Genomic DNA, 20,554 nt, shown 5'->3' on the forward strand with positions numbered 1-20,554 from the left:
GACGCTTCTTTAAACCGTGACTCTGACATAATCACAGGTATTGTAATTCCACGGGACTCAGACTATCACCTCTGATTAACCTAATATTCACAGAGTAGGGGAAAGTACTGTCCCTTCGAATGCTCATGCCTTCGAATAATGTGTTTATATATTTTATTTTCCTAAGAGACTTAAATATTTCTATTAAATATTAGTTAGCTTATTATCAATTATTGATAATTATGTGCAAATATCTTAGAAAAACTAAAAAAATTCATTCCGTAACTTTCCGTAACTTGATTCCGTAACTTTTAATTTTTAAAGGTGAATAATAAAATGTACATGAGTTTATGCAATTAAGACTTTTTTACATACACAGATACAGATCTGTTACATATTTTTAAAATAACAAAACATTCTAAGTGAAATAGGGTTCATTAATTACGCATTAAAGTGTGATTAATTTATACCAAATTTGCGAAAAAAAAGTCGTATTTACAACGAAAGAATCACAACTCCTATAAGCTCATACAAGTTTATCACTGTTTTTTTTGCTCCGTGTCTCGTCCAACTTTCTTGTATTATTTCGCACAATACCATCCACATACTGGTTCTTATGGTGAAACATCGAGAAAACAACCGAAAAAATTATGAAAATAGCAACAGGTACAAGTTTTTCAGTCTTTCTGAAGGTTAAAAAAAATTAAATCACGCAACTTTGACCATATATTCTAATGAGCACATTTTTTTCACCTGTATGTGGTTTTCCAGTGAAAAATTTGTGTCTCACGTGGAGATGGTCATTTTCACCTTGAGTTGCTTTATACTTTTTTTTAGTCCAGCGGCCAACTTCACTTGAGATATTGCGAAACGACCAGAGAAAATCTCATCCCTGGAAAGTAGGTCTGTCGCAAGAGGCCAGGATATGAAAAATCTTGTTGTAAAGTGTCGGTTTTGAATTTATTTGATTCTTGTTCGGAGTCGTAATACCTGGGTTGCAAAAAAAGTTGGTGTCTCTTTTTGAACTTGATATAAAATGGCAATGAAATAAAATCTAAGGATAAAAAAAAATAATGGTTAGATCGTATTATCTAATTTGTTTAAAATCCATTAAACTGATATTTGTTATAATTTTATAACAGAAAATAGTATTCGAAAGAAATTAAGACTATGAAAAAATAAACTAAACGTTTTTAAATATTTGAAAGATTATAAAATCGCTGACCTTTTTGTGCAAACACTTTCGATTAGAACATACCGTATGTATGAATACGATATCATGCTCAATTAATAACCTCTCCGTAGATATGAATAATGAAATAATATTCTTCAAAGGACGATACATGACATCGATTTACTCAGGCACTTTCCTCTCGCTCAGTAACGGAAAGATTCCCGATTTGAGAGCTCTCCCCGGTTGAGGTTTTTTCTTTACCGATTCGAAGGTATATCAGAGAGAATAACTTACCTAAAAATCCGTTGGAAGTTCGAGCGGAGCGTTTAAACTGACCAGTTGCAAAAAGTCGGGCAAGTGCATAAAAAGGACATTTATTTTCATTAAATTGCAATTCAAACGTTCTGCTATCCTCAAATTTCACAAAACTACATAAAAATTCACTTTTTGGAGCAAACGTTTCCAACACCGTTGACATTGTTGATGGCGATGGCACACCTTTTCAATTGAGTGAAATTCAATCGATTGAAATTTTACCTCTTACTCTTTCAAACTGAAATAATATATGTTTGTCTCTTTCTCTCAAATGAAAATTGAAATTTCAATTTCATTTTGAATTTCAATTTTGAATTTCATTTGACAAAAAGAGACAGCTATAGCTGATTTCAGTTTGAAAGAGTAAGAGGTAACATTTCAATCGATTGAATTTCACTCAATTGGAAAGGTGTGCTAATGCTATGAGGGTTGAAGTGTCAAAAATATCGAAATTCGAAATGGCAGAACAATCAGAGCTAAAGCGGCGGGTATATAAACTTGCACTTAGGCTTCCGGTAGATTTTCGAATAGGTTTGGCTTGGCTTTGGAGTGACTTTGTCTTTTCAAAAGGTTTATGTCTGAACGGGGCGTTTATATCTGTTGTTTGGAAACCATTTTGGAAAATGATATAAAAATGAAGGATAGCGTTCGCAATGTGCTATTTCTCTTACAGCCGTACTTCATATCAACTATCGATAGTAGATTTTTCAATAAAGTTTATAAAGTAATTTTAAGATTTAAATTTTTCAATTTGGACTACTATAATTTAGTAACTCAGCATAAAATTTAATTTTATTATGATCTAAAAATACGTTTATATTATTTTTATATTCATTGCAGAATTTCGTTGTGAAGAATGCCAACTTTCGTATTTTGGGGAAGGTGTCCATGTTTTACACGATCCCAAGCTCCATAATGACCAGATTTTTCCTATGTTTTTCAATAAATGTGACTCATTTGCACCCATATTTTAAAAAAATGGGGAAAGTGACTTGTTTTTAAAATATTTTGCGAAGTCACATTTATTCACAAACATAGGAATAGTTTAGTCGTTATGAAGCTTGGGACCGTGCTAGGCGTGGGCATTTTCTTCTATTTAATTTTATTATTGCAAATTCTTCTATTATAAACTAAAAATTTTTTTTAATTAAAAATGAGCTAAATTGAAAGTCATACGTTTCGAAAAAATTCTGTGAAAAGTTGTCTCCCGGGTAAAATCGTTGAGAATAAGCGACATTTAAAGGAAAATGTTTAATATTTTTTCAAATATTTCATGTATGAATATATAATATTCAAGATTTTTAGCAGTAACAAAAGATTTCATAAAAATTATTTCTTAATATCAAAATTTTTAGAAAGCGTACGATTTTTTTTAGGACAGAGGAAGTGACTTTTATAGGCTCCAATTGTATAAAAGAATCCAAATGTGTGAATGATATCGATCTGAATAGCTTAGACCGTTTATATGATCTTTACACCAGAAATTTAAAACTTCTTTATAACTTCTTTTAAAAATTTAAACCTTCTTTATAAATATCTTACAAATTCTAAATACCAAGAAGGACGAGTAAATGAATATTAACAGTCTAAGAATTGATTGCTTTTTTTCTACCATGTTTAGTCAAAACACGAAAATGTGAAGTGTTTTATATTACCGTGTTCTGGATTAGGTAATAGACGTGAAAGGTTATTGTCTATACTTTGATGTTTACACTATAGGCTTAGATTTCCCAAATATATTGAATTCTTAGATATTCTGTACAAGAACACTAGTAAATTACAATAGTCCTACCTAAAACACTAATTAGGGAAAAGTATTAAATTTTAAATATGTTTTTTATGCAATGAATGCAACTTAAAATAAAATCAAATATTGGGTTATTATCGTTTTAAGAAAAGATCTGTAGATCTTATGAAACAAACTGAAATCTATTTTTCTAATAGATTGCTGGAATTTTTCAAAATCTTATAGATAATTTGTCTATAATGAAAATTTTCCCAAAAAGTTTGTCATTTTGGAAATTAGAGAGGTTACATAGATAAACCTCAGGTCTGATTCCTGTAGATACCGATAGCATTTGTTTGAAAGTTGAAAGTTATTTAAAAAATCCGATTCGTATCGAAAACTTCGGACCAGTTAATTTTATTAATCATATCGGAATATATTTATTTACAATTCAATCATGTCGTTATATCCCTTTTTGGAGAATCTGCTGATCGTAGATCGCCCAGGAGCGGCTTCCCCGTAATGTGGATGCTTCTTCCATGCTCCCAGAGTTTTTGTGGGCAGAGGCGGTGCATTATATTACATTTTATCACAGTGAAAATGTATTTTCTGACATTCAGTTGTTTGCACCGGGCGGAACTCGAACTCACAACACTGAGTCAAGCCGGGGATCGATCCGCTCAAGAGAAAACGGTCTTGCCTATTGCGCTACTAAGATCCCAAGTTAATATAATGTTTTAAAAAAAATCTCATTCAAAAAGAGTAGAGCTATAATGAACCCACCAACCATACGGACAACCCAGGGGTAATTTTAGTGAGACTGCCCGCTGATTGTAGCCGAAATGTAGCGTGCACTGTGATGCCGGGCCTCGATGGTGGACCTCTTCAGCATTATACCCCATCTTTGGACCGGCCATAAATCAAATCCAGTGAAAATGATAAATTTTTCACCATGACTCCTCGCACTCAGGCACCCCCAAAAACAACCGCCTTCACCCCTCTGTATCCCTCTCATTCCCACCTACACCAAATCCCATTGCCATATGAAAAAAAGTCCTGCTTGTGTTGGCCATGAAAGTAACCCAAAATATACGAATAGGGGGTGTGTCAATGTATGTGTGCTAAAATTCGTCACAGCACACAAATAGAGTGTTTCTCATTTTCACCGATTAAATTTAACTGCGATTCCTCTCACTTGCGCATATCATCCATCTTCTCGACTCCTATAATGGTTTATGGGTTCGCTCCTCCTATTCACCATCTTCCACCATACACAGCTCATCAACACATTGGTATTTCGTGTTGGTACACCGCACTAATACTAGGTTTTGAACATGGACGAGCCACTTATTTGGTCTAGTTCGTCACACACGACTCCATACATCATCCGCACACTGTCGCAATTGCCACAGTTTGGGTCTTCTTCGGGTTGACTGTAGGCTTTTGGTACGGTGGATGCATGTTTGTGTTGGAAAAAAGCACCAAACAGTGAATTGTCCATCTCACTCAGACTTATGACCATGGGTATAGGTTTGTCTCATGCTGGGTGCTTTGGTGTGTGTTTCGTGGCGAAAAAGTATTTGTGAGAAATTTATTCGCGCTGCGGGATTAAAGGGGGTTAGGATTTCACATGTATGAAATCGTATTTTATGCTTAGTTTGATAGAAGTCGTAAAGAAATCAACATCTCTGGCTAACAAAAAGACCGCCAAGAGACGGAAATCTTTTCCTGCAAAACATCTTCCATGTGTTGAGTCCTTGAGTGCGTTCTCAAGAAGGAACTCACTAGGGGTGGGCATAGGACCTTCAATAGCAACTCCTCCTGCTGATTGTCTAGATTTTATTTGCTTCTCTCTCTCAAAAAAATTGTCCCTTTTGAAGGAGGCAATCCTTCTGGTCTTGTCTTTTTGGTGCAACTGTACGAGAAGCTTGAGGTTGACCAAAAGGCGCGAAATCGGGTGGACAATTCGGTGACTAAAGTCCCGGACAAGCCCTATTCAGTGCAATTAAAGTGATTTAAATCGTGCATTCAGTGTTCCTCATGTGAAGGTTTTCTTCTGCTTATATTATACTATCTTAAAGTCGCCCAATTACACCAAAAATTTACTTAAAATAATTTAAGGCGTAAATAGTGCTTGAAAAATCCAAGTCATCCAAAACAAGTGACCGTGAATGTAATTTTGAATAGACTAAAGTGAGCAGCACTGAAAATAATGGTCTGCAAAGTTTTGTGTGTCAGAAGTGTGATCAATAAATTCAAATTTTCCAGCTAGTGAGAATATGGTGCCAACAATTCTACGCCTCGTGAATATACTTGTAAGTCTCTGTGTGGAAGATGTGCTCTATATTGCTCCCCATTCTTACATAACTGCCCCGACGTATGTGGGTCCAATTTATTCCAATCACTTCAATTTGAGAGCAACACTTTTTTTTCTGGGCTGTTCATCCGGTTGAAACTGCATCTCCTCAACTAAGTAGTTTGAAGCCCTTCTTGATGCCCCTTTCTGAAATTCTTTAGCGAATCCTCACATTCTCCGTCAGGAAAATTCTTCAGTCTCCCCTTGAGCCTTGCATCTCTCAGTCTACAGAATGCGCGCATTGATCTATATCCCGGACTCGCGAGATTGTGCAAGAAATATAACCATCCAGCACGACTATAGTTCCGTCTCTTGTTAATTGTGAACACGACTTTGCAATCATTGAGAACATGTTTTCCACTCTTTCAATATATCCAAACGTCTCAAATGTTTCCATGTAACAACATAATTATAATTACTCGCTCTGGAGAAATTATTGATTGAATCTCCACTTGATGATTTATTGGCAAATTATCTCACAAGATTTTTTTTTATATATATACCTAATGGCTCTGGATTTACTTCCCTTAAGCCAAGATGAGAATCAACGAGACAAGTTCATCAAACAGATGATCCATTGATTTGATCTTGATCTTTTACCTAGCAAATTTTCAAAGACATTGGCCAAGAAAAGTGAGAGATGAATGAAAATTGCCAGAGACAAGATATTACGTTTATGCAATGTTTATGTACACTGACTATTTATTATTGTATGCAAATTATGTTTACAATATTTCTGAGAATTTGAGGGGCAGCTAGGGAGGAAGTTTTACAAGATAATTTATTTATAACAGATACATACTTTCGCACACAATTTTTTGACAAAAATTAATATTATATTTAAAATCTTCTATGGCCATTATTGCGTTACAATTTTCGTTATAAAAGTATTTTTAAGAGAGTAAAAAATGAGAAAATTATAGTAGTATATTAGGGTAGTGTAGCCACTTAATGCCATTTCTAATAAATTTGTATTAGTTTTTCTTAATATTCTGATACTTCAAAAATTAAAATTAAAGTATCAGTAAGGGGAAGTAGGGCACTTTTGAATTGGGATACCTTTAAAATTGGGTATTTTCTCCAATTTTTAAATGGAATTAAACTTGACCATGATATAATTTAGCTCCGCAGACCAATAGCGAAGCTAAATTAAACGTATCCCAATCCAAAGGTGACCCACTTCTCCCTATATTGCAATTCACTTCTTTTTAGTTACACCCGTTACATCACTCCAATGCCATACGTTCACATTTTCGATCTACAGAAATTTAATTTCATTTTAAATTTATTTGGAACCATACGAATTTGAAAATTCAGGGGAGACATGATAACTTATTTTCGATTGTATCGACTGTCGATTCTGAAAAATGTTAACGATAACTGTATGTTTTGTAGCTTATACAGACATTTATCATCAGTCAAATTATTTTGAAAATGTTCAAATAAATAGCCCAACAATACAAAAAAAAAACGAAATTCACTTAACCTAATAGATATAGATTTATCGATAACTAAAGATTCGATATTATCGAAAAGTTATCATTCCACGCCAGGCTGTCACACTTTGTTTCTGATGGCGCTGGCACACCTTTTCATTTTAGTAAAATTTAATCGATTGATCTCTTAATCTTTTGAAACCTAAGTCTGATATGTTGTCCTCCTTCTGTCAAATCAAAATTATTGTTTTATTTTTAATTTTTATTTGACAGAAAGAGACAATTAAACCAGAATTGAGTTCGAAAGACTAAAAGTTTAAATTTAAATCAATGGAATCTCACTTATTTGAAAAGGTGTGCAAGCACCATGAATTTTTACTTCAAAATTCCATCCAATTTTTTATTTTTTATTTTTTTGAATTTTTCTGTTATATTTGTCAAAACTCGATTCATCGATTATGGAGGGTTATCCATATGTTATTTTTATATTGTGAATTCATATAAAAAAAAACTTTAGTTTTAATTTGGATTTGATAGAAGGAAATAAATAAATTTAGTATTTGTTGCAATATAATGCCCAACGCACAATAATTTTTGCTTAGTAGACATTTTTGACATTTCAATGAGAGTGAGTGAGATTTAGATCTAGTCATCTCGCTCATTCTCATGCGAATTTTTAAAACATGTTGACAAATAAAAATTATTGTGAGTTTGTCATAATGCCAAGAACACATTAAATTTTGTTTTGTAAACATGTTTTTGATTTTTCAGTGAGAATGAATAAGATCTACGTCTAGTCATCTCTCTCACTTTCATAGATAATTTTGAAAACATGTTTACAAAATAAAGTTATTGTGCATTTGGGCATAAATCTCAATTTATATTATTTCAATTATTTAAAAAAAAAAGATCAAGAGACACTAATATGATTAACTAAATTCTAAATAAAGCGACAAAGTTTGTCAGCAGCATTAAAAAAAACCGCAAAAATAAAAAAAAATGTAATACATATTAATTTATAATTCAATATATATTATTTTTCTCGGAAGGAACAATACGTTTAACCAATCTAATATTTAATCTAATTGGAAGTTCGTCAAAATTGCTTTTTAAACATATCGGCTTACATACATTTTGTACAAATACTCGCAATTTCGTTATTACATAATAATTAATGCAATAGTGAAATAGAAAGAAAACTCTTTGAGAAACTCTATCAATAGGAACCAAAGTGTTGGATGTATTCTCTTGAAACTTTTGCGGACTTAATCACATTTAGATTCGGGGTTCATAAATAAAACCTTTCATTTTGTACTATTCCTGTAAATTTCAGTGATATGAAAAATCATATGCTTACCACTTAAGTTTAATAATTTAAAATGAATATATTTCGGAGAAATTTAATATAACATTTTTTCGGATTTATAAAAATTTAATCTAAATGAATAAATGTAATATGTAATTAAATGATATTTTTGCGTGTCTGAAATTGAAGCACAAAGTCTTGATGTATATTGATGTACACTACGTCACGGAAATGCTGACACCTTGTTTAAAAATTTCCTTGAAAGAATATTCATGTGACCTTTGGCCTGAAAAATCTTCAGTATTTGAATCACGTTTTCCTCATTTTTCCACACCCTCTTTTGAGTGAGTGTTGAGAACATTTTGGGCTGTTGGAAGAAGTCAAAGACATGGGTTTTGAAGTGTTCTTGCGCCACTGAAATAAACACCATTCGCCTTCGGTATTAATTAAGGACAACATGAACGCACCATTAAAGTTATTGTGAAAGCAAAGAAACGAAGAGATGCTCCCCGAAAAGTCAGAGAGCATTTTAATTAACATCCCCATGAACATTTTGAGGAGATCTATCCTGGGCAAAATTGGTCTGCGCCAAGACATCTCCATTTTGCTTCTTTGCATGTTCCTCATCATCGTGAATTCATGTTTTCTTCGAGGATTTTTTTCTCCTGACTCACACTTTTTTTTTTCTCAAAAGTCTTTTGGGAATTTGTCCTAAATGGCTATGTTTATATGTGTTAAATAATTTCGGATCAAGTATTTCTGGCAATATCACACTATCTATAAAATCTAGAGATTCTTTACTATATCTCGGTTTATCCAGATTCAAAACAACGAATAATGATCATATGAACAGAATCATAAATCTTTTTTCAGACATGTACGTTTGTATTGGATTTAGCGAAAGGGAAAAAAACATAATTTTTATCCACAAAACATTATAAATACCAATATGAAAATTATTAGGGATCACAAATGACACTTAATGACGTGACAAGTTTCGCATGATTAATTAAAAACCAGATGGCGCTGTACTCGAGTAAAAGCTTCCTCAGTCGGAAATATTTCAAATCAAAATTGTGGGTTAGGAAAATCATCGGTAAATTGTTCGTTGTTTTTAAATAAATCCGGATTGTTTATAGAGTATAAACGAAGCCATTGTACCTTCTTAAAAGTTATGTATGTCTCCTCATCCTCCTATTCAGAGTTTAAAAAAAAACAACCCAAAAAACCATCTTCATCTTCTTCATCTTGGTGGCGTTTTAGCTGGGTTTCTTTCTTTCGCCCTTCCTTTTCTGACATTGTTGAGTTCTGCGGAGATGCGCATTTCTGTTTTTTGCGAATTTAATTAAAAAGTTGCATACGAGCTTTCTGGGATTATGCTAATGCATCTCCTTCACGGAATCCACAAAGGTGATTGTGTCGGTTTTCGGGGAGTTCTTTACACTCTCTGACTTTTCGCATGAGATCCCACAAACTCTCCATGTTTTTAATAACAACTATACGTGAAAATTTTAAACTCACATAATTCATACAATCCCCCGAGAATCTCCACATTTCTTCCCAGACCACAATTTTAGACAAACATCCAGTGAAAGCCCCAAAAACCAGAGAATACTATTTTGGAAGAGAAAATTAAATGGTGAAAGCTCTAGGAAAAAAAAGCTTCTCCCAGTTGGTTTAGCAATGAAGAAAGCAACCAAGATAACCCAGAAAATTAATCAAGACACTTTTGCGTGAAAATTTCAATAACAATCCTCTGAGATAGTGGCATAGAGTTCAAGATGAAAAATATACAAAACATTTAGCTCATACACTGAGAAAAAATTACATGGTACTTTCTACTCTAAAAAAAAAAGTTTTGTCAAATAATTAGGAAGAAAAGTTTGTCAAAAGGATGTCCTTCCTTACAGAATATGGAAAAGTCAAATTAGTATAGGGGAAAGTGCTCATGTTTTGAACGCTCAGAAGTTTCATATTGACTAAATTGTTCCTATGTTTTTCAATAAATGTGGTTCGTCGCACCCAATTTTTGAAAACTGGGGGAAAGTGTCCTGTTTATAAAATATATTGCAGTCACATTTATTCAAAAGCATACTAAAAATTTAGTCATTATGAAGCTTGGGATCATGCAAAGCATGGGCACTTTTCCTTACAACATCCTTTTGACAGAATTTATTAAGATTCGTTTGTCCGCTTAACAAAACTTTTTTTCAGACTGTGTTCGTTCATTTATTTAAAATTTTCTTGTCATAGATCACAGACTTTCTTAAGCATCGCAAGAAACTATTGTCCAGCAGTTTTTTTTAAAATATAAAACACAGTAAAAAAACATAACAAAAAGAGTTTTACGTGGAAATTTAGCATTTTCAAGTAAATTAACGATGAATCGTTATCGTTGGCAAATCGCGGGCGATTTACTTCAAAATGCTAAGCTTTAACGTAAATTACTTTTAGATGCCTTTAATCAAACGTGTAGTACAGTCGAGTTTCTCAAATTTGAACGACAGGCAGTTGAATTCAAAATGTAAAATTTGAGGTTATGTAAAGAAAGTTTTGCATCAAATCTGAATTAGAACCTTTTTTCTCTGGTGTTTCCTCAATATTATCACATAATGTTGATTTTTTCAACAAATTGCATTTATTTAACTATAAATTTCATTGATATATTCTCTAAAGTTCTTTTTTATATTTTAAGGAAAGTGCATTTTAGATGAATTCCGCTACGTTTTTGAAAATTTTACTCAAATTTGAAGAACTCTACTCTAGTTTGTGTTTCTTTTGCATACTTTAGAGAAACTTACATTACAGAGTCAATTGAGTAATATTTTTACGTACACTGGAAGTTGAGCCTGGTTTCTAAAATTGACTGACATTGAAATTAACGAAATCAAAAAAAAGTTGTGTACGCAGCATAAGTTTTAAAATTTAGATGTCTTTCAATACTTCTCTAAAACAAAATATAAAGTCTGCCACATTTTCTATTTTAGTCAAGACACACCTGGGAGGATTGTCAGGGAGATTTTAGCTTAGGAACAAACCTATAAGGGATATTTTGAAGTTCATTGACAGCAACATTCAACAACAAAATAGTCATATAATAGAAAAACATAATTAAATAAATTAATAAAATTTAATAAGAAATAAAGTATCACTCTAGCAAAGAGCTATAAAAATTTTATCACATTAGTAAAATTAACCAAGCAAATATTGAATTTAATTAACGGAACGTAATGTTGACAATTTTTTTAGAATATTCTTCTATTTAAAAGATTCTAAATTTTAGTTTCGGGTTCATTATTTACCAATTGGCTAGTAATATGTTCTAGCAATTGATAATTTTTTATAATCCGCATAATCCGATTTTTCTCGGTGTACACAATAAAATTGATAAAAAAAACGCACCATGAAAGAGAATGTAGGGGAAGAAGAGCAAAACATTGCACATTTCCATAACCCACCTCAATCTCGATTGTGTTAAAAGAGACCTCAACACATCATAAAGTTTATGGTCCATTACAATTTGATGCCAATTTAGATTAAAGGCGAACACGAGAACGTAAACTGGTCATAAAGTTAATTTTTATGTTGGCGCAAGTTTGTAGAGAGAGAACGAGCTTTTTTTTTGCTTCCCTTGGCGCACTCTTGCGGACAACAAGAGAATAGAAAAATATTAACCCGCTACCACATGTTGGATCGACAAGCGACGGTAGTTTGACAATGGAAGAATTTTCCATAAAAAAAAAACAGAGACTCCTTTAGCACGCAGATTGGCCCCAAAACGACGAATTAGATATAATAATAAAATTTTACCCACGAGGCAACAAGTTATTTTATTCCTTTTTTATTGACTTTGCCACCACCCCCTCAACATTTTACGACCCACTTAGGGCTGTAAAAATCGTTGAGTGGGTATTTTGACGGATTAGGAAACTTCACTAGACTACGGCAATGGAGACATTTATTGCTACACATATGTTGAATCTTATCAATTACCATCCTCATTCATCACATAATTCCCATTTGTCTTTCAATTATTTTCTCGTAAATTTTTATTGCCGGCGACACGTAAAACAGTCGTAAAGTCATCTTTCTGGCTTCTTTTCATTTGTCCTGAGACTGGGACTGTTCTCTAAGATTTGTTACACCGATAAGTCGTCCAAATTGACTATGAATATTCTTTACATGAGATTGTGAGGAAAATAATTTAAATTTTGACGAGTTAAACGATGAATTGCTTAATATTTGAAGCGCGTTTGAATTTTTTTAGAATTAAGATGATTGCACATGCGTGATATCGGATGGGAACGGACGGAGTAGGAAAAATTTATATATTTTACAAAATGCTATAACATACAATGAGCCCAAACAGAAGTAGATTTTTATTCTCCAATAGTGTCTTGGATAAAAGGTAAATAGAATTCTATTTGCACAAAAATTTGTTGAAGTTCGAAGAATTCAAATTCAATTTCGAATTTTTATACTAAATATTCGAACAAGATGGGGAAAATTTATCAAATCACACTAAAAGGCTGGCAAAAGAGTTGCTCAGTGATTATGGAGTGATTAAATACTGGGGTAAGAACAGTAAACGTCGTTGTTCTGGTTTTTTTCCTCACAACAATGTGAAGACCGTAACATTTTGACAATTGAGCACTTCGAAATTCGTTCAGGATGTAACTTCCGGCACCTTGCGAAAGTATTAAGAAGTAAGAAAGTCTCTTTTTTGGATCTTCAAATAGATTTTCGAATTTTTCAAGATCTACTTCTGTACGGAAAGAATAGGTATACTTTACGGATTTTTTAACTGAAATTTAGATTTTTAATCATTCACTAAGTGACAAAGTACTATCCGATATTTAATTAGTACAGACTGTGTGCTCTTGTGGTGGGCATTTACTGCAATAGTTTACACTAGGGTAAGATGAGGTAATTTAGAACCATGTCTAATTTGGAATATTTGGGATTTCCTAACAGTTTTAGATGGAAAAAGGAAAAAAAAACGAAGTACTCTCGAATGTAAAGTCTTGTACTTCTTCGTAGTTTTCTTTTTCTTTTTGACCCCCTGAAACAGTGCGAAAATCTCAAAATTCCAAAATAGATATGATTGCGAATTACCCCATCTTACCCTACTAAGAACTATTTAATCAATGGTGTTTTTCAGAACTTCACCCCGGTTTATTTTAGCCTACCCTTCGATGCACATATATCCTCCGAAAAGCTCTATTTTCAATATATCTCCAAATTCTTTTGTAATACTGTTTTCATACCTTTACGATTTATCTAATCTATGACTGCATTGAAACAAAATTAAACTCAAGGAAAATATAATAATTAAAAATATTTATTAATTGTTAACTATACTAATAATCACTAATACATATTTGTCTTGAACGGAAATAAAAGTTTAGACGGGATTTAAATAAATATTTGAGCGACAAAATTTAAGAGATTAAAATTAATATTTACTAAATCGAGATCAAGAAGGTGTGTGGCTAGGATAAATTTTTAAATTGAAATGTTTCTCAATAAAACCTTTCTTACTAAGACTTCAAAACGTTTCGAAATAAAATAGAAGGTCTTTCTGATTTTCTCTTTTAGTCAAGGCTCACCTGGGAGGATTAGATAGGATAAATTTTTGAAGACTCAATGGTGCATAGCACGATTAACGATTAAGCGCTTATGGAATTATCCTTCTTTAAACTGATTCTCTTAAAATGTAGTATTTTTATGCACTTCGATACCCTTCAGAAATGATAAAGAATGTAAAATAATGTCGTTCAAGGGTCACGACTTTGATAAACGAAATTTTAGGTTAAGTTTTGACTTAGAATGCTAAAATAAGACCATCAATTTGTTTTTAATCTCAAACTTCATCTTCAATTTAAATGTACTTATCCGAAAACTTTGTAAGCTTCATTGTTGCAGAGGTTTTCTTAGTTACCTGCGTAGACTCAATTGCTGCGGGCCTAGGACTTTGCTAAAATAAGTTAATCTATTTTCTAGTTAAAATGCTTTTTCATATTTTTAAATAAAAAAAAAATTTAAAGAAAATTATTTCTTGAATTGATAATTTGAAGCATATCTACTTATTATTTTTTCAATAGGAAGCAAAGTAGAAAAACAATAAAAAAATTATATTTACATTAATAGGTTAATTTTACTTAGATTTATATAATTTTTGTTATTTGTTTTCACTGAATTTGCTGTAAAATATTTTCTATTACCTCTAAAATACATTTTAGGGAAGCTAATCAGTCGTCGAGTATCATCAACCTTCGAATATTGTATTATTTTCTCTTTTCTTAATGATAAAATTTATATTATATCATTGTTTTCTAAATTTTAATATTCAAAGGCTGACGGCATTTGAATGCAGACTATCTTCAAGACTAGAAAAAAGTTAGCCAAGACACATACCATCTGGTACTCACGATAACTTTTTTATTATTATTATTTTTTTGCAATGATAAAGAAAACTTATAAAATATTTTTTAATATATTCACAATGTCAGACAATTTTTTACTGAAAAAGAAAGACAATGAGACAGCAGCACTGTGAAAAAGATGGAAAATAGATGATCTAATTGAAAATTCTAATTAAGAAACTCAATTTAGAATCTACCGTCCATACAAGGAGTATGAATAAACATTGAGACGAACCTGAAATTAAACATGAGCAGAGAGATTTTTATATTAATTAATTTCTATATAAAAATGAGATAGTAAGAATGGAAGAAAGAGAAGATGAATTTCATGAATCTTGTTCCACTCTCTGATACCTCTTCAAAATGCAATACTTATTTTCTTTTCTGTCTAACACTGAGGCGTATTGTATAAATGAATGTGGTGAGGGTATCATCATCATGGTTGCCGACAATAATCTATTTTTGAACCGCCTAAAATATTTTCGTTAGGAAAAAACGGCCAAACGACTGGCATATGATCATTTGGGAGGAGCTTCTTCTGTACCCATTGAAAAAAAATGCGCTAAACGAAAAAAAGTCAACTTGTGCTTGTATTAGACTCTCTCAGACACTAAGAAGAGAATAATAATGGTGTTCTCACATGAATTTTTAAATTGATCTACTTCCTGTATTTTTTTGTTTTTGATTTTTTTTCCAAAATTAATTCGATTTTGATTGTCGCGACTCGCGACATAACGAAAAAATTACCATAGCTGCTAAACAATAAAAGTGCACCATAAATTACAAAATGTGCAATAAATTCTACTAAACATGACGCCTTGTTGATTACACAGATAGAGTGAGACAAAGTGTAATTAATTAATAAGTCATTGGTGATTTATCTACTGCAAAAATTCACATCTAAAACAGTGAGAGAAAAAAAGCTCTTTCTCCCGCAATTTAACACAGTAAATAAACAAAAAAAAATGGTAACCCGTAGAAATGTAGAATATGAAATTTTTATATAAATAATATAACAGACCAAATAAACCACTTATGAATAATATTTTTGATTATTAATAACAATAAACCGCAAATAGAGGTCTCCCTGTGATCGCAGTGGTGAAAAATAATTTATATACCAACTATTTTGAGATACCTCATTAAATTAATTAAAAGTGAATTTGCCGCTGATTTATTATTCTCATTAATTACAGCGTTTTGTGATGTGTAATTTGGTGAATTTACCACAAAATTTCTTTCGTCTCATACTTTTTTTTTGTTTTGACCGAAGTATAGCAATTCATTCGAAAAATTGCGGACAATGTAAAATATTTTCCTATTTGCTATTCATCCTGTTCATCTGACTCTTTAATTTGACTACAGTACGTAATGTTAAATGTAGAAGCAAGCTTTGTAGCAATTTTAAATATATTGAGGATGTTGGTATTTTTATTTTTGCCGGTCCACAACCGCTTTCAACAAATTCATAAATTGCGATAAAATTTACACCATTTAACAAAAGAAAAAAAAAAACAGTTACTCAGCGCCACTCGCGGGAGAACACAGTGCCCTCTTGCGGAGAAAAAGTTTGGCAAGCTTTCTTTTCTTTTATCAATTAATCTTCCAGAACAAGATTAAAACAATAAATTAATTGCAATATATTTGAACTAAATTCAAAATAAGTTTTTGGAATAAAAAAAATACAAATTTTGGAATTAGGCCTTTTTATTAATAGAACATTAAAGTATTAAATATCTAATATATGTAACACAATGAACATAATTTCTCAAATTTAGTGTACAAATTCTGGATCGACGTGTAGGTTGTCAAATCTTGTATTTGCCTACTTCACAGATTCTTAATTAAAAAGAAAAACTTTTACAGTAAACTCTCTCAAATTTGGGCATTTGGGACCAAAATGTCACCCGAATTAGAAAGAAATTCGAGTGACAAATTTTTTGAAATGCAACGATTTGTTGTTCATCTGCATACACATATTGAGTTTACATAGGGGAAACTGGGGCACCACCAAACACGGGGTACCACAAAACACTTGGACTATATCGACCATTTCTTCAGTGGACAAGCATCCATATAATACCTATAAATTTCTATAAGTCTTGTCCTCTGAAGTCGAATATTTGATTAAAAAATCGCAGTGTTTGGTGCTACCTTGTGTTTGGTGGTGCCCCAGTTTCCCCTACTCATATTTATGGTAAATTTCATGAAAATCCATTAATAATGCAAAACACACCAGAACAAAGACAAACCATGGCAAATTTTAGTGTATTTGCTTCATTTAATAATCATATTCAAACTTTAAAAATGTCAACAAACTTTTTTCAAATTTATCTGCTGCCCGAATTAAAAAGTAGCCCGATCTTAAAAGAGCCGAATTAGCGAGAGTCTACTGTAATTTAAAAATAAAAAAAATTATCATTTGCGTATAAAAATCCTATTAGGAACTGTATTAAATTTTATGTAAATTTTCTATTTCCATTTTGACTATCTCTCATGGATAATCGATAGTGAAGTGATTTTTTTCAGTAAGAACTTTTTTGTTCTTTTGGCACGGTACAAATTTATTTGGGCAGACTTTGGCTAAATATAGTAGACAATGATAAATTTATTCAAACGATAATCGATATTTGGTAGATAAATCTGGACAAAAGACGAAACGACTTAAGCAAAAGAACAACGGCGTGTGGTCACCTTGTTGATCATGTCAGGCACGATTTACACCAAATCAATAAAAATATCCCGATTTTATTATGCAATGCATAGAGCATATTGATCGTAAACATTGAATAGAACGTGGTTAGCCTATGAAATAATGCTTCTGATGGTGTTTTTTTTTTAATTCCCTCCTCCAGTGATACTTTTGTACTTCTAAATAAAATATCATATACGCTGTTTGCGATCGAGTGATCGATAGGCAAGCATAGAAAACTGATATATCACAATCGATGGACATGGAGGCATAAACCTCTCTCGCAGCAAATACACAATCCTGAAGGTCTCATAAATGGGAAATTAAATATGTCCAGAAGTCATTCCATATGTGAGATATCATAAACCATTTCAATTGACTTTCCATCCTGGCCAACATGAATGAATATGAATGGAGTAGAGAGACACAATCGCTTGATGGTTTAAGACAGACAGCCAATTGAGTAAAAGACACGGAGGGAAACATAAGCTGAGGAGGAAGAAAAAAAAGAAAAGAAAACCATATTACAAATAAACAATAAATATAAATCATATTCTCACGTAAAGAAAAAGCCACTCATTGAAGTTATTTTCAATAGCAAATATAAATTATGATCACTTGCACATGACATGGGTGATAGAGATCTCTCAAACTTTTCATGTTTCGAATATGATCATAAGTGTCATGACAAATTAATTAACAGATCGTTTATGGAATTTCAAATTTCATCCGTTAAACCGATCTTTATTTTAATTCTTACGTACTATACTAATTGCGTTGCGTTGTTCTTTTATGTCCGTGCAACTCACCCTAAAATGTAGGCCCCCCCTTTAAAAAAAAATACGGAAGAGGAATGGTGGTTTAATGCAAAAGGACACAAAATGGCACAGAATGTTACTAAATCATTAATGTCAAAATTAGTTGCGTGTTGCCCGCAGCATGTTTAGCGTCCGAGATAAAAGTTTCATTTGGTGTTCCTCTCTCAGGGGTTGGAAAAACCCACCCCCATAATTTTCCACCCACTGAGCACACACCTTTGTGACCCCCAAATTCACCTCCAACATCGAGCGACACTTTCGCTATCGAGCCACGAACATGAAGAACAGCATAGTCGTGAATGGGAGTGAGTGCTTTCGAAATTAGGACGCTGTTTCGGAAGAGTTGTAAATTCTATAGGTAAAAGATTAATAGTAAATTTTTCCTTTGACTCTAAATTAGAGGAAGCTTATAAGTTTTACTTAAGTTCCTTGCTGTTCTCACCAACCAAGAAATTTAACGTAAAAAGAACCTAGGGGAAACGTGCTACCTTCGGACGATTTATGCTTCGATCAATTAATTTTTTTTTCAATGTGTTATAAATAAATTTGGCCCATTATAATATTATATTTTAATAGCTGAAATCAATAAGGAACATAGAGAAAAAATTGAATTGTCCGAAGCTTGAGTAGTTCGGAGGTAGCGCGCTTGCCCCTACATTTTATTATCCTGAAATTACCTAGGATAGAGATAAGTTTACTATCGTATGTCTTACATTACTGCTATACGTTAATTACACTGAAATTAAATACACTTAAGGGGGGAGTGTCAATTTAAAAGGCCAAAACTTGGTTGATTTTTTTGCGATATTTTTGGGGATTAGAAAGCGACCAAGATTGTTGAAATTTTTGGTAATGTTTATAGATATTAATAGTACATAAAAAAATACCGAAAAAAAGTATTATAAAATGGCGGACTAATGCGTAGTCCAGAAGAGCGCATCGTCGCAATACTCCCTTATTTGCGCAGAATTTACACCTCGTAACTTTTGTCTTACAAACAAAATTTAAAAAAAAAATCAATTTTCATTAGGGTATTTCATAGATAAACAAAGAAAACTCGAAGAAAATCGTAATATCAGAACTTTTTTTCAAGTTTTTTTTTAACATACATTTTTGAGACAAAATTTTGACTTTGACATGCTGTAAAAAATCGAAAAATAGGTTTTCAACAATTCTTTTAGTTCAAATAGAAGATAATTTAATGCTGAAGAGAATAACCCTTTGTTCATTTCATTCGGTCCATAAGTTTTTTCTTAATCTTTCCCGCAAATTCGTCAAAGTTTTAAAAATGAGAAGTGGAAATCTGTTCGGAGCTATAAATGGTAAAATTTCAGAAATTTCACAGCAGTCGCCATCTACTTTAGGCGGAAATTCATGAAATTTCATGAAATTTATCAACTCTATTCGGAGCTCATTTGATTTCGTTACTGTATCTTCGAAAATACTTCGAATTAGTTTCTGAAATATTTATGGTATAATCTTAGATAGTTTATCTCTCGATTTAAACAATAAAAAAATAGACCATTTTTAACCTTTTAATTGACACTCCCCCTTAAGAGAAAGCATTACTATAAAAAAAATTACACATTTTTTAAATTTTGAAGGCCTGTCACAATTGTTGAGATAGCGGTGGACGCATAGTATGAGAGTTATGCGATGTTGAATAAATTATACTGAATTTCTCTGTTACAATAAAACTTTTATAAACAAATTTTCAACTTTTCATGAAAGGTCTAAACAAAAACTACACATTTGTATTTAACAGCTTTTTCTACGCCTTAGATGTGGGCCTCTTTGCACCCCTACTTTGCATAAACTTTTCTTTAATTCTACCATACTTTAGGATATTTTTTAGAGCATAAGCAATTGCCTTTATTGTCACTGGACTCCTTAAGTTCTGAAATTAAAATAAAGCTCGCAAATAACAGGGGTGCAAAGTGCAAAGTCTCTTGCATCTGCAGTATATAAATAAATCTATAATTACTAATCATTTATTGCAATATCAACTCTGTGAAAATTCTCTAGAGTCTGAGGCATGAGGTCTATGGGAATTTTCATGTAAAATAAATAAATGGGTTAGTTTGTCCATGTGAGAGTGGCCTTAGGGATTGTTTCTGGGAATCCAATTTTGAGATACAACCCACAACTCTCACGCAAAACCACCCCAAAATCCATCTCTTAGCCCACCCTCAGGAAAATATTAAACACATTGTGTCTGAGATAGAAAGGAAATTGATGATTTTCATCTTTCTCAGTGGGAAATTTAAAGAGTCCACCCACTCAAATGAAATTTATCGCCATTGGAAAATTGTGTTTATCTTCGAACA

General features: G+C 32.2%; 1 protein-coding gene across 4 annotated transcripts in view; it reads left to right on the forward strand.

Annotated features, from left to right (window-relative positions):
• The window catches only part of LOC129799830 (homeotic protein antennapedia), a 226,957-nt gene that overhangs the window by 58,199 nt on the left and 148,204 nt on the right, over positions 1-20,554 (forward strand). For 2 of the 4 annotated variants that reach the window (XM_055844063.1, XM_055844067.1), the window contains exon 1: positions 4,850-5,509. The exons of the other annotated variants lie outside the window; for them this stretch is intronic. The gene's annotated coding sequence lies outside the window, so the exon portion shown is untranslated. Of the gene's footprint in view, positions 1-4,849; positions 5,510-20,554 lie in introns of those variants that run through there. 4 annotated transcript variants of the gene reach the window in all.

The sequence above is a fragment of the Phlebotomus papatasi genome, chromosome 1, assembly GCF_024763615.1.
Source record: "Phlebotomus papatasi isolate M1 chromosome 1, Ppap_2.1, whole genome shotgun sequence".
Taxonomy (NCBI): domain Eukaryota; kingdom Metazoa; phylum Arthropoda; class Insecta; order Diptera; family Psychodidae; genus Phlebotomus; species Phlebotomus papatasi.